The following is a 24,158-nucleotide window of genomic DNA, read 5'->3' as shown; positions in this document are numbered from 1 at the left end:
CAGTTACTCTATCTTACCAACGTTACACAGATAACTACAGTTACTCTGTCCCACCAATGTTACACAGATAGCTACAGTTATTCTATTCTACCAGTTTTACACAAATAACTGCAGATGCATTAGGGTTCCGTTACTTACCTGGTCACTGCTGGTAGTGTAATTCTTTAGCAAGTCTCCTGCAGATTTCTGTATAAAGCTCGTTAACCACCCATCCGTGAGACTTGTCCTCCGGGACCTGAGTCTCCCCCCAAGCTTCTTCTTACCGGATCACTATCCTCAGTAAGACAGCACCTTGTGCTCGACTATCTGGTCCTTACCAGACTTAGTCCATACAGGGTTTTCCTCCCCTCTCCTTTCTCTGCCTGTCTCTACAGCCCAGAGTTCTGTCAACCAACCTCCCTTTTTCCTGGAGACCCTTCCAGTTAGGGAAGGTGGTTATTTCCAGTTTTGCTAACTAACTTTCTTTTCTTTTCCAGTTCCCTTTTGGGAGCTCCAATACTTTATGAGTAATTCTTTTAAACATTTTTTTAATGCACATTTAAAATTAACAGAATACTCTTAAAAGAAAATAAGTCCTTCAATGTCATTCTAATTCAGTTTTTACCGTAGTAAACTTTAAATAATTACATTTCACGGGGTCATCACATCTCCCCCTCCTGAGATTGGACATCGTCCCGATGTCTAGTGTCCCCAAACAGCTCCGGATAAGCTTTCCTAAAAAGCTCTTCATCTTCCCAAGTGGCCTCATCAGGCCCATAGTGCTGCCATTGCACTTTAATTTGGGTAATAACCCGCTTCCGCAGCTGTACTTCTCTCCGGTCGAGAATGCTCAGCGGCTCGACCAAGACCTCTCCTTCCGGTTCGACCTGCAATCAATAACAGTATCAGTCTTTTGTCTCCAGATACATTTCCAATTAGTTCAATTGAAAGCAACTCTTACCCGTATATCTTGCCACTTGATCACATGCTTAGGGTCATAAATATACTTTTTAAGCATGGATACATGAAAGACATTATGAATTCTAATGTGGCTTGGTAAAGCTAGCTGATAAGCTACTGGCCCAACTCTTGCCAAGACCTGAAAAGGTCCAAAATAACGAGGCGCAAGTTTAGCACAACTGCTCCATTGCAGGGTACTTTTCCTGGCTTGTATTCTTATGTAAACGTGGTCGCCCACCTGATACTCCTTGAACCTTCTTTTCCGATCTGCAAAATTCTTTTGCCGATCTTGAGCGGCCTTCAGGTTAGCTCGCACCTTTTTGACCATGTCCTCCATCTCCTTGAGCATTTCTGGTCCCAACCTTAATTTGTCCTCCGGGCCACTCCAATTTGAGGGCGTCCAACATTTTTGTCCGTACAAGACTTCAAATGGAGACATCTAGATTGATGTGTGATATCCATTGTTGTAAGCGAATTCCACCAAGTGTAAATAGTCTTCCCACTGTGTCGGTTTTTGCATTACACATGCTCTCAACATGTCCTCCACCATCTGATTTACTCTCTCTGTCTGTCCATCAGTCTAGGGATGGTATGCCGTACTAAAATTCAGCTGTGTACCCAATTCTGCAAATAGCGCTTTCCAAAAGGCGGATGTAAACTTTACATCCCGGTCTGATATTATAGTCTTTGGAAGCCCATGGAGTCTGAACACGTTCTGCATAAAAATGTGTGCAATTTGTACTGCCCTGTAGGTCGATTGCACTGGTATAAAGTGTGCTGCCTTACTCAACTTATCAACTACCACCATAATAGAGTCATTGTTCCTCTTTGTTCTAGGCAACCCAGTTATAAAATCCATAGATATAATTTCCCATTTCCATTCTGGAATTGGTAGGGGTTGCAATAACCCAGCCAGATGCTGGTGCTCTGTCTTGATCTGCTGACACTCTAAACATCGCGCTAAATATTCAGCCACATGCCTTTTCATTCCCGGCCAGTAGTATTCCTTTCGAAGTGCAACAAGCATTTTCTGGTATCCGGGATGACCTGCGTAGTGACTGGTATGAAATTCATTCAGAATTAAATTTTTAAGGCTATTGTCATTTGGTACAAACAATCGTTTTTGTAAAGCAGCATCCCATCCCTGCCTACTTCATACTCCTGCTGACTTTCCTTGCTGGAAAGTGGCATTTGCTGATAATCGGCATCCCGGTTTACTGTTGTTTTTATCTTTTCCTGCAAGGAATTTTCCCATTTGCTGAGCGTAACTTCATATAAACATTGTACCTTTCGACTTAGGGCGTCCACTACGCGGTTTTATTTTCCTTTTAGGTGTTTAATATCGAAATCGAATCCACTCAAGAAATCTACCCAACGGGCTTGCCTTTCATTTAGGGTGGGCTGACTAAAGTAGTTTGTCAAGCTGTGATGGTCTGTTAACAACAGAAATTTCCTTCCCAAAAGGTAATGTTGCCACATCTTAAGTGCATGTATGACGGCTGCCAACTCCAAGTCGTAGGCAGAATACTTCTGCTCATGTTCCTTCAACTTTCTCGACTCATAGGCGATCACTTTCCCTTCTTGCATTAACACACCTCCGACGCCTTCTCGACTAGCATCGGTACATACCACATAATCCTTATCAGGATCAGCTATACTTAAAACGGGAGCAGAAGTGAGTAAATGCTTAAGTCGTTCAAAACTTTGTTGACATTCTGAACTCCATTTGAATGTCCTCCCTTTCTTTTGCAAAGACGTGATAGGATATGCCACCCTCGAAAAGCCTTCCACAAATCTTCTGTAGTACCCAGCCAATCCCATGAAAGACCTGATATCCGCCACATCTTTAGGCACGGGCCAATCCATTATGGTTTTTATTTTCTCAGGATCCACTGCAATCCCTTCCTTTGTGATCACATGGCCTAAATACTGAATCTCCTCTTTATAGAAATCGCATTTGCTGAGTTTAGCATACAACTGATGCTCTCGCAGAGTTTGTAGCACCATCCGGAGGTGTTCCTCGTGCTCCTCCTTGGAACGAGAATAAATCAGAATATCATCAATGAATATTAGTACAAATTTGTCTAAAAACTGATGGAACACGCTGTTCATTAAGCACATGAATGTGGCGGGTGCATTAGTCAATCCGAAAGGTAGCACTACAAACTCGTAGTGTCCATACCGGGTTCTGAAGGCTGTTTTAGCAATATCCTCTTCTTTAATTCTGATTTGATGGTAACCAGATCGCAGATCAATTTTAGAAAATACTGTCGCCCCCTTGACTTGATCAAAAAGCTCATCGATCCGAGGTAAGGGGTATTTATTTTTAATTGTGAGCTTGTTCAGCTGTCGGTAATCGATACACATTCGAAGAGTTCCGTCTTTCTTCCTGACGAATAGCACCGGAGCTCCCCATGGAGATACACTGGGGCGGATATAATTTTTATCCAGCAATTCTTGTAATTGCATTTTCAGCTCAGTCAACTCAGGTACACTCATTCTATAAGGTGTCCGCGAAACTGGGGCAGCTCCTGGTATTAACTCAATGGTGAAGTCAATATCCCTCTTCGGAGGTAATCCAGGAATTTCCTCCGGAAACACATCCGCGAATTCTTTTATTACCGGAAGGTGGTCTAGCGGACTCACCTTATTCTTGGTTTCTGCATAACTCACCTGAATGGCATACACCTGGCATCTTTTCCGGATGCATTTCGCTAGCTGAGATGCAGTGATTGGCCGGACCTGCACTGGTCGTTTAATTCCCTGCATTTCCTGCTCCATTCCAGAATCATCCTTGTACCGTATGACCTTCGTTTTGCAGTTCACTAAAGCCCAATGCTTTTCTAACCAATCCATCCCAATTAGGACGTCATAGGATCCAAGTGGAAGCATGTTCAGATCTGCTACCACTGGCTATCCTGCTATCATTATAGGGCAGTTTTTGATTTTTGCCATTACTCGTCTTTTAGCCCCTGTAGCTAGCTGTACCAGCCACGGGTTCCTGAGTTTTTCGGGCTGCAATTTACACTGTTCAACTATCTTTGGACTAATATAACTTAAAGTAGCTCTTGGATCAATTAGAACAGTGATAGAAAGGTCTAAAATTTTACCTTCAAATTCTACCATGGTGGGCTGGTATTCTGCCTGGCGGTCGTCCAAGGCTGCGTTAATTTTTGGCACACTTCGTCCCACGTCGCCCACGGTTGATGCCTCATGAATCTGGGATATCTGATCAGTTCCCTTCCGTTGCGGATAGTTCTTGACGTAGTGCGGTCCGCCACAACCCCAGCACTGCACTGGGGGTCTGGTTACTCCCTCACTGTCCAACTTGGCGGATTGTTCGCCCATTCTGGTTTCACTGATAGGCTTGGGTCTGAATGAACCTCTCGGTGCTGCTCTACTGTTCTGGCCTTTGCTGCTTCCTTTAACTCCACCACCCCGGCCTCCTCTATTGTTTCCCACAATTTTACTATTCTTTTTCTCACTCCATTTTCTGTTAGAACTGTCCCCTTTCTGTTTGCTCTGCTGATAGCAGATTCTGGCCTTGCGAATAGCTTCGTCCATGGTTCTGGGATTGTCAAATTCAATCCTTTCTCTCATATACATGGGTAAGCTGCTAACAAACCTTTGCACCTTGGCTTTTTCTTCTTTAAGGTAGGGTACATAACGGAGCAAGGATGTGAAACGATTGATAAACTCATCCATAGTCTGCTGTCCCAATCGCAGATCGTGGAATTCCTTTGCCTTTTCATCATAAAAGCGTTCTGTCAAATATCTCTCCTTAAAATATTTCTGGAATTTTTCCCACGTTATGGTTCGTTCGCTTACCCCTTTTACGATTTTAACTTCCTCCCACCACAGTGTTGCTTTCCCTTGCAACTGAAAAATAGCCAATCGTGCCTTCAAGTTATGGTCATACTCATATAGCTGGAAATATTTATTCATATTAATTAGCCATGCTTCAGCCGCTTCCTCTTGTTCCCCATCGTAGTGTGGGGGTTTAATTTTCCGGAATTCTCCCTGTAATTCCACCTTTTGACGCTTTGAGGTCTGCTGTTCTGATGCATTATCAGATTGATCCTCTCCATCTTCTGGAATTTCAGGTTCTGCTTGGTAACGTTGCTCCTCCGTCATTCTCTGTTGTTCTGCGCTGGGGTTGGCCAGTGGCGGGTTCTGTTTGTCAGACAAACTTTTTAAAATCCTTTCCTGCTCCATTGTCAATCGTGCATTATCCTCCCGCAACCGAGCCATTTCATTTTTCAGCTCCTGAACTGTTTCTAATATGGCCAGATTCGTACTACGTGTCTCCTCACCCAGCTGCACCCACAACTCTGGGTTGTCTCCCGGATTTGTTGCAGGCCCTCGATCGGCTGCGGGCCTGTGCGGTGCGCTGCCAGCTCTCTGCATGCTAACTGTTACTATTTAGTACCTTAGTTACTCTCTTTCTTCCCCCTTGTCTAGCCTGGTCTGGTCTAGTCATGAAACATTTAACATTGTGAGCTTCCGGGCACAATTTTGTTACCCAAAAAAAAAAATATCAATGCTATGATGACCTTCTCATTTTTTTTAACACGTTAATCACACCCCAGAGGCCACAGTATGGGCATCCTGGGCTCTGATACCAATTGTCACATATCTCACCCACATATTAAAGTATGTAAAAAAAAATTTATACGGTGGCTACACCCCATCGATATATATATATATATAACTATTGGAAGTATCTGATACTGCAAATTTTCCATAACGTATATCATTGGATTGATTTATTATATGTTTTATTGCCTAACCTTAAGTGGCGCATCTCTACCCTGAATGTTATGTCGTGTATAACATTATTATGTTGCTATGAACGTATTAAGGCAGTCCCGCCTTTTACTTGCTGGCGCCACCTCCACGGGACACCTGGCCTAGGCATTAAACCACGCCAGCCTGTTCACGTGAATGGGGCATGGCTTCCGGGTTGGAAACTTTCCCGCTCTTCGCATTTTGGTATTACCGCCTTGATCTACAGCGCAAAGGCTCCGGGTGAGATCGAGGGTGGAGGTAGCTCCACGTCTCCATGGCTGGAACTTAACATATATATTTTGATCTTTCCGGATTCTTCGAGATTTCGCTGGCATTGTTCGGCACTCCATAGCTCTCCGCTCCATTCCGCCATAGTTGGGAGTCTGTCCCCTAACTCTGCGTCGATTCACTTCCACCATTTTCTGTCAACATGCAACCTCGCCGCGGCGCTACTGCTCCAAGGATGTAATCATCGATCCGGCTTTGGTAAGGTTTTCTGTCAGTTAAATGTTTTCGATGTTACCTAAGTTTATCTTTTGAAAAGGCAGAGTAAATGATTTTCTCCATTGAATGACAGGTTGCAGATGTCTGCATCCGGGGTTTTTCGGCGGTGTGCACTTCCTCCAGGCGATAGTCCGCCGAAGTTTCCACAGGTACACATGTCTGGCATTCCCTTACGTTCCGGGTGAATAATTTCAGTTGGAACACTTCTTGTCTTTCGCCAGAGTGTTACCCTCTGTGCCTAATTTGAGACCCCAACCTTACTCCTTCGCGGTTGGGCGCAGATGGCGATGAATGGATTATTATGTTCCGGTCCCATGCGTTTTGGGTCTGTTCTATGAGTGCTCGGTTAACCCCCTTCACCTTCAGCGGTTTTGGGGTGTAAGCCTCTGGTTCATGAGGCTGTACTATTCGTCTGTGGTTCAATGTAGCAACTGTACATTATTTTGTTTTGGATTAACTGTATTCATGACTATGTTTAAGGCACTTGTTGGGAATTCCGGCTCATTTGCTTTTGGGTCTGAACCCTTATGGACCGGCGGCCATTTGTTTAATACATAACCTTGTTCATATTTTGCTGTCGTTTATTAGCATGCATTTTATCAAAGTTTTTCCATGAGTAACGATGTTTAAGCATTACCCAAATTTCGTATGGTAAATTCCCGTTCTGTAACTATGCGTATGTTTTACGGCATTAAAAAGAGTTTTATTAATGTTTGAATTCCTTTTTTTTCCCAACCGGTCTGTAAGAATACCTTGAGATATCGCACCTGCATCTTCTTACAGCAGGTGTATGGTCGATTCGGTCTTGGGTTCTTTGCAAGTAAGAGACCATTTGGTTCTAAATGCTAGTTACAGATACGAGCTATGATTTGTTTCTTCGTTGTCAATATTTGGACAATCCACTATGTCTTCTATATAGATATATGTTCTGTAAATCTTTTGATGTGTTTATCATGGTTCGTCGTGCATTATTCAATTGCCTTCACGGCGCTTGCAACATGTCTATCTGTTTCCGTAAAGATAATTCTGCCATATACTAATTGTTGTTATTATGGAAGTCTGTTTGCGATTTTAACTGTTCAGTTTTCTTAGCTATTAATTTAAGGATAATGTATAAGGTTTAAATCCTGTGTTCGAATTTGTTTGTTTTCTGATAGTGCGAACGGAGGTTCAGGCTATCGCCTGACGCAAGGTAACCTCCAGAACCCACACATACTGCGGACTCGACCTGGTTCGAGGGTTAAGGATTTACTAATCGACTTCTTACCTTCTTTTAAACTCTGCATCCTGAGTACTATCTGGGTAGATTCCTCTTGAGGTTATAAAATACACAGTAAAGGATGTATTTGCTTTCTGTGAGTGTTATGGGTTAGAGTATTGTTCCTATTACCGGGTTTCTATTCCCTTCGTATGTTACCTAGTTTTCTTGGTTCAGGCCATAACTGTTGCAAGCCTATTTATGCCGCAGTGACAAAGCTTGTAGTTTCCGAGAATCCCTGCCTAATACGTATTACATTGGTCATTACAGATATGCTATTTTACAATGTTACACAGTTAATCACAAAGGCACTGATTCCTAAATATTACTCAGATAGCTACAGTTACTCTATCTTACCAACGTTACACAGATAACTATAGTTACTCTGTCCCACCAATGTTACACAGATAGCTACAGTTATTCTATTCTACCAGTTTTACTCAAATAGCTGCAGATGCATTAGGGTTCCGTTACTTACCTGGTCACTGTTGGTAGTGTAATTCTTTAGCAAGTCTCCTGCAAATTTCTGTATAAAGCTCATTAACCACCCATCCGTGAGACTTGTCCTCTGGGACCTGAGTCTCCCGCCAAGCTTCTTCTTACCGGATCACTATCCTCAGTAAGACAGCACCTTGTGCTCGACTATCTGGTCCTTACCAGACTTAGTCCATACAGGGTTTTCCTCCCCTCTCCTTTCTCTGCCTGTCTCTACAGCCCAGAGTTCTGTCAACCAACCTCCCTTTTTCCTGGAGACCCTTCCAGTTAGGGAAGGTGGTTATTTCCAGTTTTGCTAACTAACTTTCTTTTCTTTTCCAGTTCCCTTTTTGGGAGCTCCAATAATTTATGAGTAATTCTTTTAAACACATTTCTTTAATGCACATTTAAAATTAACAGAATACTCTTAAAAGAAAATAAGTCCTTCCATGTCATTCTAATTCAGTTTTTACCGTAGTAAACTTTAAATAATTACATTTCACGGGGTCATCACATTAAGCAAGTTTTGCATTAAAAATGGAAAGGAATAAGATGTAAATAAATATACTTAGCATGAATTGTTTTTCACCATAATTTATGTTTTCCTAAATAATTATGTAGGAGTAAAACTCTAACTATGTAGATTTACTAACAACTACTACCACCAAATTTATGAATTTAGTTGTGTCTTGTGTCTTAGCAAGCAATTAATTGATCTACTTCACTTCTCATTTATTAATTCTTACTAAATAGGATTCCATTTGCCTATTTATCTTTATTAGTTTAGTGTTGACCAATATCCATATAAATTAAATGGTTGCTAAACTCTCATAAACATCAAAACATTTATGCCATGATACATCTCACATTGTCCAAATTAAATAATAATAATAATAATAATAATAATAATAATAATAATAATAATAATAATAATAACAATAATATTATTATTATTATTATTAAAAGAATATATATATATATATCAAAAAAGATGTAACAATATTTATAAAAGTGGAGAACCATGGAGATTTTGATTATCCAGGACTTTAATGATAGCTCAAAATTCAAAGTGTTTGAAAGAGTCTTGAACCTGAACGACTGATAAATCTCATCTTTCTGATTCTAGCGTGTGAATGGTTCGAAAACGGTTCGAAAAACTGACACCTTATGAAGAAGCTATCACTAGTTGAAAAAGTCTAGTACACTGCAATTTCCAAGGATAAAATGATTTTTGGAAAATATTAAAAAATATATATATATTCCAAAGAATATTTCTTGAAATATTCCCCAAAATATTCTTGTTTGACTGACCAATCAGGAGCTGACACGTGGCAAGCCCAGAGGCTGCCATGTGGCCCTGGAATGGCATGTTAAAATTTTGTTGGGTCCAACGGAATTGAACCCATGACCTCCAACTAGCTAAACAAGCGCGCTACCAACTCGCTAACCATTGTTTCTTAGCAATTATGGGTCCCGGGTTATATTTATGTTGTAATTGTTGGAGGCTTGAGGGTTAGGACCGCCAGTGGTCCCAAAAGACTGGTCACATTACTGCGGGGTAAACTGTGCTATTAAAACCGCCCAACTTACCAACCTTATCCTTAACCGTCGGTGTGACCGCCCCATATGCATGCCAAGAGAGTTATGTAATAGTCAGCCCGATGGTTTAGTTTGGCAGAGCAAACAAAAAGGTAGAATTTGCCAAATTTAACTACAGTTAAGTGCAGTTAACCAGATTTAGTGGAGGATCTCTAGGAGATAATGATTAAATGCACTCCAGAAGTTATTTTCGACCTAAGAGAGTGAAACAAGAGGCTGGCTAGGCTAATTGAGGCCTTCTGAAGCCAATGGAACAGTCCAGAGAAGCTGAAGAAGCCATCTTCAAGGAGATTTTCGTCCAGGGAGATTTTTAGAGTTCCGGGCCATCAGGAGTTGGAGGCAGTTGCAGGAGCTACCTGTATCCGTTCTCAGTGAACCAACAGTCATTTCTGAATGTAATGAGCCTTCTGAATCCATTGCAAGGGTTTACAGAAGCATCTGAAGATTTCTAAAGACCAATATACTACAGGGAAGTTTCAGGCAACCCAGTGCCATCTGTGGAGGAAGGCTGAGATCGGGGATATGGTGCTCATTTTGAGAAAATGAGTAGTGTATTTTTGATGTCTGATATATTTTTAAGATAGTAGAAGAGGTTTCAAAGACATTTTAAGAATTCTAAATTAGTTTGTGCCATCAAGAAGCTTAGGGAATCTCAGTGCACCTATTGAAGGAATCAAATCTAAGGGATCTTAGATCTGTTTTCAGAATGATGACATCCATGACAAGGATAAAGATGGTTTTCTACACCCATTGGTTCAGTAAATAACCATTGGAGTTGAATGTGGAACTTGTAAAAGAATTTAAGCCATAATCCCAAAGAGCCAATTCAAATTGACAGAAGCTCAAGGAGACGTAGTCCAAGATATTCGAGTGAACTCCTAGAGTAAATTTGTGGTTATGTGTTGATGTTTATTGGTTGCATTATATGGTTGTGATGTGTGTCTAATATTAGTAGAAACAAATCAACTTAAAGGACTTAAACAGTTAAAAACAAACAAAGACATACACTTGTTTCAAGTACTTAATTCCACAATTGTCAACATAAACTAGATCAAATAATTGTTAAGCTTTGGAATGAGAGGTTCTTGTAAGTATAACAAGATGTTAAGCTCTCATTTCAGATTAGATTCACTTCCGCTTTGTCATGGAGATTCTTAACGTGTAAGTAGCTCTTGTTACAATACAATGGTTTATCAATACCACATGCTCAATATCACATGTTCTTTAATTAATTAATATGATATAAATTAATTAAAACAACATAACTAAGTGGAGATAAATATTAACACTTGATATCTAAATATTACAATGAATATTTTATCATATTCCATGGAAATTAAATTTCTCCCATCCACCTAATAATTACTGATAATTAAAGTAAAGGAAAGGAAAGCCTATTTTGAAAAAGAAATGCTGCAAATTTTCCCAAAACATAATTTCCAACTAGAGTGGCATGGGACTAAGTTACCCTGCAACACTTGTTATTATGTATCTTTAAAAGGGATTAGTTTTACATAATTAAGTTGATAGAGATGTATATTTTAGAATAAAACGTCCAAACTTTTAATTTAAATATCAATAGTTATTAAGTAGATGGTGAGATTTAATTTCCACTAAACATTGTAGGATATTCTTAGTAATACTCACATATCAAAGATCAATATTTATCTCAAAAATAGTTATATCATTTTGTCATTTTAATATAATTGATTATTTAAAAAAAAAGGTCATATGAATAAGCCTATTTCCAACTTAAAAATCTCCCTAATAAGTGAATCTTAGTAGTTAATATTCTTGTTATATATATATATATATATATATATATATATATATATATATATATATATATATATATATATATATAGATATAGATATATAGATAATTTAAAATAAAGTTAGAATTTTATTTTTTTAAATATGCTTTCAAAATTTTTAATTTAATTATAAATAATATTAGGTAAATAAGAGGGATTCAAAACTCCACATAATATTTTAAAATATTCTTTAGACTATTTACAAATCAAATGTTCAAATTTATTTTCAAATTACATTTTTGTATGAAATGAATTAAAGCGGAGTTGAATCTATAGGTAAACATTTTATTGCATGTTTTTTAAATGTATATGTTTAATATACATATTAATTTTTTTTATCATTAATAACAATAATAATAATTTAAAATAAAATTATAATTTAGTTTATTTTGAATAGTCTTTGAATGACGTGCTAATAATATGATGCAATGGAGCACCATTAATTCCATAGTTACTGAGTGCATACCGATAACTTGATTTGATTGCTCGATTATTTTCATACATTGATCACAAAATTTTCAGATAATTATATTTATAAATTTTATATAATTAACATTTTTTAATAAAAAAATATAGTTAAAAATATTAAATTAAATTATTTATTGTATAGTTATGTTTTTTTTTTTTAATAATGATGATGATTAACCTTTATTAAGACTAATGTTGTCTATCAGTTGAAGATGTAGGTCCTTCAGATTTTATTCTTAGAAGTGGCAAAAAATTCCTAGGTTGCGCTTACAAGCCTGTTGCTTGACCTAGCGGGTTCCCTCTCTGCACGCAGTCACCACTCAACAGCCTCATGCTGCTGAGATCTTAGAGCCAATGGATCCCCCAGAGGAGGGTGATCCATTAATAGATCGACTCCAAGGAAATGAAGAAATAGCTTATGCATTTACCTCCCTTATAGCAGCAACAGGACCTCCAAGAATCAGGCCAACAGTAAACAAATTTTTTAAAAAGCTCGATGATATTCTAGAAATTTTCCTTCCACCTGCTCTTCCTCGCAAAGCAACGTTATCTCTCATTGGACGTGGTCTAGTTGGACAGTTCACTGGGCTACGGTTCAAAGATGGGTCGAAAGAAATTGGAGCTCAACCATCAATGGGAAAATCACAATAAAATTCTGTGAAAGGGGATACTACATGTTTCATTTTGAATCAAAGGAAGATAGCGATCTGATCTTTAGAAATGGCCCATATTTCATGGATACCAGAGGACTATACCTAAACCGATGGACCCTAGACTTTGATCCTGAAATGGATGTGCCAAGTGTAGTGCCATTATGGGTCAGGTTACCCCATCTCCCTCTACACTGTTGGGGAGATGATTCAGTAAAGGCCATAGGAAATGCAGTAGGAAAATATATATATAGATGTGAACTGAAGCACAATATGCATGCATGTGCCAGAATATGCGTGGAAGTGGATCTAAGAAAAGGAATTCCAGAAGTGATAAAGATCAAGGTCGACCAATGGACACATATACAGCAGCTGGACTATGAGCAGATCACATTAAAATGTAAGGTATGTCATGAATATGGTCATTTTATAAATATATGCTCTAAAGAAAAAGAAAGTGAAAATGTAGAGGAACAAGAAAATAAATGGGAGCAAGTAAAAAGGAAGAAACCCACCAACAAGTAGCCCCCCCCATCTTCGTAGCCTCAGGAATCAAATGAAACTTCCTCACCATCTCCTTCCACTGCCCTCCCCCCACACCTCACAAATTCGAACCCCTTTGGGCCACTAGAAGACACTACAGATCCTCCCTCACCCAGATCCCCATCGCATTCACATAAACCCCTTATCCTCTCCACCATCCCTTCAAACCCTCACTCTCCCCCCATCAGTGGACCATATCTTAACTAGAAACCAATCCAAAGAGACCCTACAAATCAATGAACACCAAAATAAAGCAGGCAACAAATCCAACAAGGAAATAAGGGATGAAGCAGCTGCCAAAGATATGGCTCTAGGTACTCAGCAACCAATGGACTCCTTCCTTGGGAAAAATACAAGAAACATAGAGAAAAATCAACAGAGAGGGAAGGGCATCATGCATCAACAAACCAACATATAATGATAGTGGTCTCTTGGAATTGTCGTGGCCTGGGCACATCCTACAAAGTAAATGCAGCAAGATACATCCTAACAAAAGAAGTGCCAAACATTTTCATGATCTAGGAGACCAAAAAAAACAGTCAAGAAACTGGAAAAATGATACAAAAATTAAAAAATTATGAAGGAATGACGCTTGTGGCAACAGGAGCCTCAGGAGGAATTTGAAATCTTTGGAAAAAAAAGGAAATGGGAAATGACAAATAAAAAAATTGGCAAACATTGGATCAAAACAAAATTAAAGGATCTCAGCACAAAGGAAAAATACAACATCAATAACATATATGCCCCAAATCATTATAAAGAAAAAGAACAATGCTAGAATACGGTAAAAGAAGTACTAACAGAAAGTCAAAATGGGAAAATAATTTTGGGAGGTGATCTAAACTTGCTAAGAAAGGTAGAAGAAAAATTTGGAGGGACTTATCATGCGGATTTGTCAAGAGAAGCTATGGAAGAAATAATGGAGCAGCACAATCTAATTGATATCCCGCTAGGTAATAGGAAATACACATGGAGCAACAAGAAAGTGGGTAAGAATAATATAAAGGAGAGGTTGGACAAAATTTTAGTTCAAGAAACCATAGCAGATGATTACACCTTTATAAAATCCAAAATTATTCACACTACAACTTCAGATCATAAACCAGTAGCAATTATTTTGGGCAAAATGGACAACCAAGGTCCTCTTCCTTTTAGATACAATTCAATCTAGGACAACAATGAAGATTTTAGAACTCAAATCAAAGAGGGATGGGCACAAAACATTATAGGATCTCCCCAATATGTATGGGAAACAAAATTTAAAAAATCTAAGAATAAAGCTAAAAATATGAGCAAGAGAGAATGAAATTAAAAAAAAAAAATAGAGCTGCAAAAAAAATGGACAGCATGCAAGAAGAAAAGGAAAACAAAGAGGAGGACAAGCAGGATTATTTGAAAGAAAACGAATTATTTTGGGAAATATACATGCAAATTAGAATGGAAGAAGAAGAGCTCAGATTAAAATCCAGATGCCTTTGGCTGAAAGCACGAAATAAAAATATTGTCTTCTTTCACAACACAATGAAAATTAGAAGAGCCAGAAATCAGATATGCCAAATTAAAGTGGATGGATAAGAAATAAAGGGAGTGGAGGAATTAAAAAAAGTAGCCCATAACCACTTCAAAGATCTATTAACAGCAAATGAACAGCCAGTAGATCATTGGGATTTTCTGCAACACATCCAAAAAAAATAAGTGAGGAACAAAATTCAGAAATAAACAAAGAAATCTCTGAAGAAGAAGTGCTCGCAGCAATATGGAGTGTACATCCATACAAGGCTCCAAGGCCAGATTGGTTCACAATCACCTTCTATAGGCAGCACTAGAATGTCATAAGAAAATATTTCATGAGAATGACAAAAAATGTATTCAAAAAAAGAAATGGGAGGAAATACCAAATCCTCATATTTGGCTCTGATTCCAAAGGAGTCGAACCTAATAACTTTCAAAAGATATAGACCAATATCTCTCTGCAACTCCTCCTAAAAAATTATCACAAAAATTATAGCCAATAGAATCAAGAGTTTTCTCCCTGATGTAATCTCTGAAAACTAGGGCGGCTTTGTCCCCAACCAGCAAATAATTGACAATGTGATTATTTTCCATGAAGCAATTCATACTAGCATTCAAAGGAGAGATAAAGGAATTATTATAAAGTTAGACATGGCAAATGCTTTTGATAAAGTCAGCCACTCATATCTAACAACAGTTCTTAAAAAATTTGGGTTCTCTCAAGACATAATCGAGATCATACAGGCTTGTATCTCAACCCCATGAATAGCACCACTATTAAATGGAAGGCCCAACAACTTCTTTCAGATCTCAGGAGTATTGAGACAAGGATGTCCTCTATCCCCATTTCTATATATTATAATGGTTGAAGCGATAAGTGTAGCATTGGAAAATCAAAGGAAAGAAAAAAATCACAGGTATCCAAATTGCAAAAGGAGTAAAAAATATCAATCATTCTCATTTTTCTAATGACACTCTTTTAGTTGGAGGGGCATCAAGTATAATAGCAAGAATATTTTTAAAAGTTCTGGATGACTTTCTTCAGGTATCCGGAGGGCTAGTAAACAATTCAAAATGTAGAATATATGGTTGGAGCACTCCTCCAAGAATAATGCATAACATTTCACAAATCCTTGAAATTCCAACACAAGTAAGATGGATGCACTTCACCTACCTAGGACTTCCAATAGCCAAGGAGAATGTGAAAGCTGAAGTATGGAGCAAACATGTGGAAAAAATGAAGGACAAAATACAAAAATGGGGTATGATGTGGCTCAATATGGAAGGCAGGGTGATTATGATTAAGGCACTACTTTCAGCTCTCCCAATATATCAGTATGCGATTATTTTGGCTTCGACAAGCGCTCACAAGAAAATGGAAATAATCGTAAGAAGATTTCTTTGGTATGGAGGAAAGGAAGAGAACAAAAAGTTCAGTCTGGTAAAGTGGGACCAAGTCACACTACCATATGAACAAGGAGGTCTATCCATACATTTACCAGGCTTAATGAACACTACATTAGGGATGAAAATAATATGGAGAATGATAACCGGAAAGGAAAGTTGGTGGAAAAAAGCCCTCGCCACAAAATACTTGAATCAAACCAGAACAAAGTTATTGACATACATCATTCTTGTGAGACCTTGCACACAAGTTTGGAAACTTGTAAAGAAAATAATCCCTTCAATCATGAATCATATATCTAAAAATCCGGGAAATGGGAAATTGGTGGCAATCTGGGATGACAGAATAATGGGAAAAGAGCCTCTAAATCTTCAATTGGACCTCCTTGGCATGCAAAAATGGATGGTAGAAAGAGGGTTGAACACTCTTCATTCAATTTCGGCACAGGACCAATAAATTTGGCATGAGTGGAAAATCCCAACAATCCCTTTAAACTTAAAAGGACAATGGGAGAAATTAAAGCATCACCTCAAAGGTGCAGTGCCCATAAGTACCAAGGAAGAGGACGATTATGTTTGGGATCCAAATGGAGGAGGATACACGGTTAACACAGGGTACAAAGCACTTCAAGAATAGAAAAATCATCAAGAGTGGAGCCTCTGGAAAGAGGTTTGAAAAAATAAATGTCTCCCTAAAATCAAAGCATTTATATGGACTCTTCTCATAGAAAAATACTAACTTTTGAAAACTCAAAAAAAAGGAATTCAGGGCCCATCTAGGTGCTCCATGTGCATGATAGAGGAAGAGTACATCTAGCATCTCTTCTTGGAATGCGGTATAGCCAGAGAATGTTGGAAGCAGATTACAAGCCCACTGGAAATCAATTTAAACTTCACAAATACTTTCTCAGAATTTTATAAAACTTGGGAGAAGAATTACCATTACTCTAAAAAAATAAGGCTACAATTATTAGGCTCTGGAAATGCCTTCCAGCAGTACTGTGTTGGTAGATTTGGCTAACTAGAAATAAAAATATTTTCAAAGGTCAAAAGCCAAGAATAGGTAAAATCTTAAAAAAACATGGGGTTTAGTCTTAGAAATTATAAACACTAAAGGTATGTAAGTAGTGGATCATAACAATCTTCAGCAAGAGGAGAGAGATTGGATTGGCAAAGCTATATTGGAAACCATTAGGAAAGTAGGACCAAAGAAAGCTCCTACAACAATAAATTGGAAACTAAGGATGAGTGAAAAAGAACTTGAAGAGTGGAGAAAAAAAAAATTAGATTCGGTCTTTTTTTAATGGGGCATCGAAAAACAATCTAGGGAAAGCAGGAGTAGGAGGAGTGATAAGTGATCCAGATGGGAAAGAGATCGTCACTTATGAATGGGGTCTAGGAGAAACCACAAATAACAAAGAAGAATCCTATAGTCTTTTATTAAGCTCAAGGATACTAAAAAAAGCAATCCGAGATCCTCTGATAATAGGAGACTCTATAATTGTCATTGAAGCAATGATCAATAGTAAAAATCCCAATAATACAGCGATCAACATAATATATCAGAGGATAAGACTGAATCTAAAAGGATTAGGAAGAGTCAGCTTCAAACATGGCCTGAGAGAACATAATAAAGAAGTTGATAACCTTGCCAATAAGGCTACAGAAAGAGAAGCAGGCAACATCAAGGAAAACAAAGAAATATATTATATTTCCACCCCATAATTTACAACATCCCTCGTGAAGAAAAAGAAAAAAAAATGGAAAAAAGCAAGAGGAAAACCAAAAAATCAGTGAGAGTACTCTAGAAAATCAAAAGGTAGATTTGTTAAAAGAGGCACTCAATTGGTACCTTCAGGAGTATAAGCAGAAAATCCAAACAAAATCTAACACTATCCAAAGCTCGCAAGCCAAGGATGACAGAAATATTCTTTACTTGAATCGACTCGATATCTGTCACTTCAGTGTCAAGTTTCAAGAAACAAATGTGTTCATAAATTGCAATCGAAGGACGATATTAAAACACTGCAATAGGACATGTATCCTTACGTTCGTCAAAAATCTTAGTAAGCTCAATACAAGCTTACGTAACTCTTCAACGAATAGAAATAGTTCTCAGTTATATGTTTTCAGTTTTCTGTGTCAAGCCATCAGTGGAGCAATCTCTCAGTTAGGCATTTTCATACATTCGGGTCACCCATCGTACTTCTATGAGCTCTCCGCTAGCCTCTCAGCCATCTCCAAACATTGTAACAGTAAGAGCTTTCGCATTCCTTCCAACAAACATACTGCCCCCAATAATTCCCTGTGTATCCCTCCATTGAATCGACATACCATTCTGCCTTGTGTTTCCTCTTCTTTGTTTCATTTTATCAAGGTGTCTTCCTCTTCTTGAAATCTCCATCGTTTCCTTCAGTCCCATCTACCTTCTCACAGTGCCTCCTCCATCATCCATTCAAATTTTGCAAAAGTCTCAATGGACATCCCTTCAAATAGGCCTCATAGTATTTCTTGAAAACAAGCTCAGAGCATCTTATCTTTTCCAGATTGGGCACTGCTGTGTATTTGTGTGGTAACAGGCTTCAAAAAATCAAACTCTTATTCCAAGGAAAGAGAAGAAGAGCAAAAAATTCTCAATAGAAGGTATATCAAAAACAACAGAAAGATCAACAAGAGCAAATACAAAAGGAATAAAAAGATCACCAAAGATTCAACAAGTCATAGGAACAAAATGGAGCGCAATCCCATAGAAAGAGTTGCAAAAAATGATGGTTGTCCAACATGAAGGGTCAACAAGTTCATGATAGGTAGTTTCAACGAAGCTCTCAAGGATCTCAGGTCGGAAATGAAAATAGAGAACATGTATAAACAGAGAGACATAGATAAGTAGAAAACATAAATAATAGAGCTCAAAAACAAATGCAAGCATCTTGAGGAAACTGTAGATTCTATTAAGTCAATCACTCAGAGCTAGCAAGGGGAAACCTCCACTCAGGAAAGCAAGAAGTGCCACTCTCAACAGGAACAGTCAGTCAACCAGTTTTTGTGAAGTATTTTAATTGTATATGTATTGCAAGTTTATTTTACTTCTAGGATAGTATGTATGGCAATACGCCAAGCTAGTTAAAGCAATACATAGAAAATTGGAATCAAGTTTAGAATTAGGGACTGTGATCCCATTTTCATATTTCTACTTGAATCCAATCCCCATCAAATGTAATAGGAGTTTTCATCTCTCTCTTTTTGCAATATAATCAATACCCGATCGTGTTAAAAAAAAAAAAAGACTAATGCAATCTATCCAACCTCAAGAAAAGAAAAAGAATATAATTATGATTCTTCAAAATCTTGTGTCTATGATGAAGAGAAAGAAACCCTCCAAGATTTCTATAGCTAGGTTTGTTTAATAAGTCAAGAATATTAGAAGTGTGGCAGATATTAGTGAATTGAGAGTGGATGTGAGTAAGAATCGGGTAGTCTTGAAGGAAGTGTTTTTCATCTTCCACCTTCTTAGTATCACAAATCATATAGACTTTATCATCCCAGGGAGTCTTGGGAATAGACCATCAACCGATTTCACTTTGAAGCTCATGAGAATTAGTTCTTATCCTAGCAATGTTCATTTTTTCTTAGTGTTGGTCAACACAGAGAGATAATTATGGTTATCAAGTATGGGGTTGATCACCTCCTTATAGTATCTTAGCTTCCTTTTGGGAATAGACCACCGACCGATTTCACTTCGAAGTTCGTGAGAATTAGTTCTTATTCAAGCGATGTTCATTTTTTCTTAGTTTTGGTCAACACAGAGAGATAATTATGGTTATCAAGGGTGGGGTTGATCACCTACTTATAGTATCTTAGCTTCCTTTTAACCTCGATCTCTTTATATATATATATATATATATATATATATATATATAGAGAGAGAGAGAGAGAGAGAGAGAGAGAGAGAGAGAGAGAGAGAGAGAGAGAGAGAGAGAGAGAGAGAGAGAGAGAGAGAGAGAGAGAGAGAGAGACAGAGAGAGAGAGAGAGAGAGAGAGAGAGAGAGACAGAGACAGAGACAGAGAGAGAGAGAGAGAGCCTAATGGTAAAGAGCATGTGCTTCCTCAAAGAGGTCACGGGTTCAAAACCAGAGCGGGTAGAGTATGTATGCCTTCGTAGGTCCCTTGTCCCACAAACAAAGGGGTCTCATACATCAATTTGGTGTCTGCTCCAATAATAATATGCTTAATCATCTACACTATCCCAACCATATGAGAAAAACTTATAGTATTACGACACATATGCAAACATGAAAGTCAATAGTGGCGAGAAGGTTGGCATGAATTCAAATCTTAGGTTTGGAAGTTAGTCAAGTGACAAAAAAACCTTTTAATAATGCAAATAATGACAAATTTCCATTTACAAAATGCAAGTGCCTTAAGAAATTTAATCACAACCTTTTATTAAATGGTGATGACCAAGAATAATTTAGTTTTTAATAAACCTTGAGCATACATTTAATATTTGTAATTTGAAAACTCTATATAACAAGAGAAATAAAATGGTCTCCAAGTAAATTTGTATATAGAAAATATTATAATTCATTCATAATCTTAATATAATAAATAGTAATCTTTTAATTAGTGTGTCACTGATAATGACCATGATTAATATACACTTAGACTAAGACTAAAAGTGGTTTATAGCACCTTAAGAAGGTAAGATATTTCTAGCGATTCTTTAGAATTTTATTTTTTATGTTAAAAATATGTTAATAAAAGTGCTCGAAGTTCATCCTAATTTTGTTAGCCTAAAAGGTCAAGAAGGTTGATAGTGTGAGAAGTAATATGAAAATTAGATTTAACATAAGTATGAACAAGATAATCTAAGAGAGTGTATTTTCATCTTTGACCCTCTTAGACTCACAAAAGTGACAGACTCCTTCATACCATGGTGTTTTGAGAATCTACCAATGTCCAATATCACCATAAAACTCATGAGAATTTGTTCTTATTTTAACAAAGTTTAACTTATTCTCTAGTCAATGAAGAAATATATATATATATATATATATATATATATATATATATATATATATATATATATATTGATATTGTGTGTGTGTGTGTTTTTTTATCACACCACAATTTCTCCTTAACATTTTAAATTTCATTCTTATTTCCAAAATTTATATTTCTTCATCTTCTAATAATCTAGTAAAGATTAGGCATATTTATGCCATCAAGATAGTATTTTGGCTACAGTTATCTAAATTATTTCAATAATTAATTGTTTTTAATATCTAACTAAATTAGAAAATTATAATGTAATATCTTAATTATTATAATTAATATTTTTTTTTAATTTTTAAACGTATATTTAATACCTTATTTTAATAGTTAATATTGTTTTCCTATTTATTATCTATTTTGAAAAACAAAATTATTGTGTAACATTTGAATTTGTACTTATTATTTATCCAAACTTAATTTTTAAATATCATTCATTATAGTTATTTATAGTTAAATTTTAAATATATTACAATTTAAAAATAATAATATTAATAAGATGATATAATATGAGAAATAATATTATTCAATTATCAGTATAAATTTAAGATAATAAAATTATAAAATAAAATATTCAAAAATAATTATTAATATAATTTTTTTCATCTTAAATTTCTATTGATCATCTAAGAAAAATATGCATCAAATAGTTTTTCATTACCTCTTGTCACTAGGGAAACTAGACTAGTGATGAAAACATAATTCCTTTGTCCTAAAGAGCACATATAAAGTGCAAAAATTAAATCTTAACAAATTTGCTTTATGAAATACAATTATAGTGAAAAGATATGCAATGTTGACTAGAACAAAATTGCAGGTACTTTGTATGTGATCAATAACATTTGTAGGAGTGAAAACCATAGCAAGATGCAACTATCCACTATTAAAGAAACATTAGTGATGTTTAGGTTGAAGTTGATACGTCTATAGCACCATCAGGGGTGCTCAAGGAGGTTTTACCCTTTCCATTGTGAAGCAAAGCTTCAATTTTAGTGAGCATCATAGCAAAATATTTGTGTTCTTTGTGACAAGGGTACATTGCTTCTTATCCTTGAGTATAATGTCATTGTAGTCTTTGACTAGAGCATAGGAATGAATTGATTCCCAAGGGGTGGAAAAAGAGAATTTGATATCAATACAACCCAAATTGGCTAAATAATATGCCACTTTATTACTAGAGTGTCGAATATGAATTGGAATGACTACCTAGATGTGTGTTAACAACTCCGCTATTCTTGAAATGTAATTTTCCAATCTCCAACAAAAGGATAATTTCTTCAGCTTGGTAACATTCTAAAGATGCTTGAGAATGTTGATAGAAATATGAGAATCCCCCTCCACCAGCGATTTGTGAAAACCTTGGGATTATTCCAAACCAAGTCCTTTTTTCCACGAAAAAAGTTTTGATGCTTTATTAGTATTTATTTCAATTGAACTAGTAGTGATGAAGAGGGGATCTCCTTTGTGATTACGAAATATGCCTCCACAGCCTGAGGTTCTAGGATTTCCTTTTGATTTGTCATCAAAGTTATATTTAAGAAAAATCTACAGAGGGGGTGACCAAAGCACCAAGGAGGAGGGGCCTACATAATGGAGAGGAGATGAAGGGACGGAATGACAGGGAAGGACAAAGAGGGTGGATAGAATGGAGGATTCTGGAGGGGGAGCAAACCAATTTTCTTTCGTTCGTTTCACAATGAGAGTGGTATTTATTATGCTTTTAAGAATTTCGACCCAAACTTCTTTAGGTTCTTTGTAGGGTCCCTTGAACAAGGCCTATTATTTCTTTCCTTCCATAAGTACCAAAAAATGGAACCTAGAGAAAGGACCCATGTGTGGTTGAGGATTGGCTTTTTAAAAGTCGTAGGTCTCTAAGAGGAGATCATTTCAATGATTTCTGCATTGTTGAGGTAGTTAGATTGATAAAATGTCAACACTAGTTTATTCTATTATCCTTCTACAAGTTAGCATCCATTGAAGAGGTGCTCAATAGTTTTTTGTTGAACTTTTCAGATAACAATAAGAAGATCCCTCAAATCCTCGTCATTGTATGGGCTCCCATGTTAGTATTCTCCTTCTTGCTAGCATCCATAAGAAATGTGCTACTTTTGGCCACAATTTTGTTTACCAAATGTGCTATTAAAGTGCAATATTGGAACATTACATACCACAAAAATGTGTTACTCCTAGGGCATCTTGAAATTTGTCCATACAAGTATTCCATGGAATTGAAATTTCCTATGCCTTATTGGTTTACAAATGTCATACATAGTGATGTTGGTCAATACCTTTAGTAACTCGTCGATAAGAGGCTCGATATATACATTCGTATCTTTAACTTGATACATACTTAGTAATTGTTTCAAATGACACATAATTAATACCATGATATGTATGTATATAGGTAAATAAAAAAATATAAGATGCTATGCAGCAAACAAGACAAATGAAAATGTTACATTCGAAAAATTAATGTAAACAAATACCTGGAACAATCATTTTCAACATTTTGTGCTCCCTCTTTATTGACATCCAAGGAGAAAGGTTATTACTGACAACAAAAATCGGCCACACTGAGTAAACAGAATTCTTCTCTCCAGATGGATTAACATTGCCAGTGTTTTCTAGGCAAATCCCTTATGTGGGCAGAAACAATCTCCCTAGGTTCAATAGCTTAACCTAGAAATAGACAAACAAACTACATTATCTTTCCCTAGAGATATTTGAAATAAAAGAAGACCACCTACCTGGTGTTTAGTGCAAGATTCCTTCTTCTCTTCATATACTCACTCCAGCTCTGAGTTTAACTCTTGAAAGTAGAGCCTCTAAATAAGCCAAGACGAGCAAACATATCGAGATTTACAACACGGTGTATTCAAGTAGCTCTAAATAAGAGATCAAGGAAGCATATTCTACACATATATAGTCAAATACATTATGTATGGGAAAAAAATACACTTTGTATTAATGATAACAGAGAAATATTACAACCCTTGTTGATGCCTTAATGTTACAAATCTCTCCGAGCCTTCTCATCCTTTCTTTTCCACAATGATAAATCCTTCAATGCCACCAATGCATAAGGATGGATTATTGACCTCCAAACTCAAACTGATAGCATAAGGTAATAATTAGAGTCTTCAAAATCCAACC

The sequence above is a fragment of the Pinus tabuliformis genome, chromosome 3_2, assembly GCF_031772625.1.
Source record: "Pinus tabuliformis cultivar Carrire ecotype Pingquan chromosome 3_2, CPIR1, whole genome shotgun sequence".
NCBI lineage: Eukaryota > Viridiplantae > Streptophyta > Pinopsida > Pinales > Pinaceae > Pinus > Pinus tabuliformis.
The sequence above is the reverse complement of the archived record's forward strand: the minus strand, read 5'-3'. Positions refer to the sequence as shown.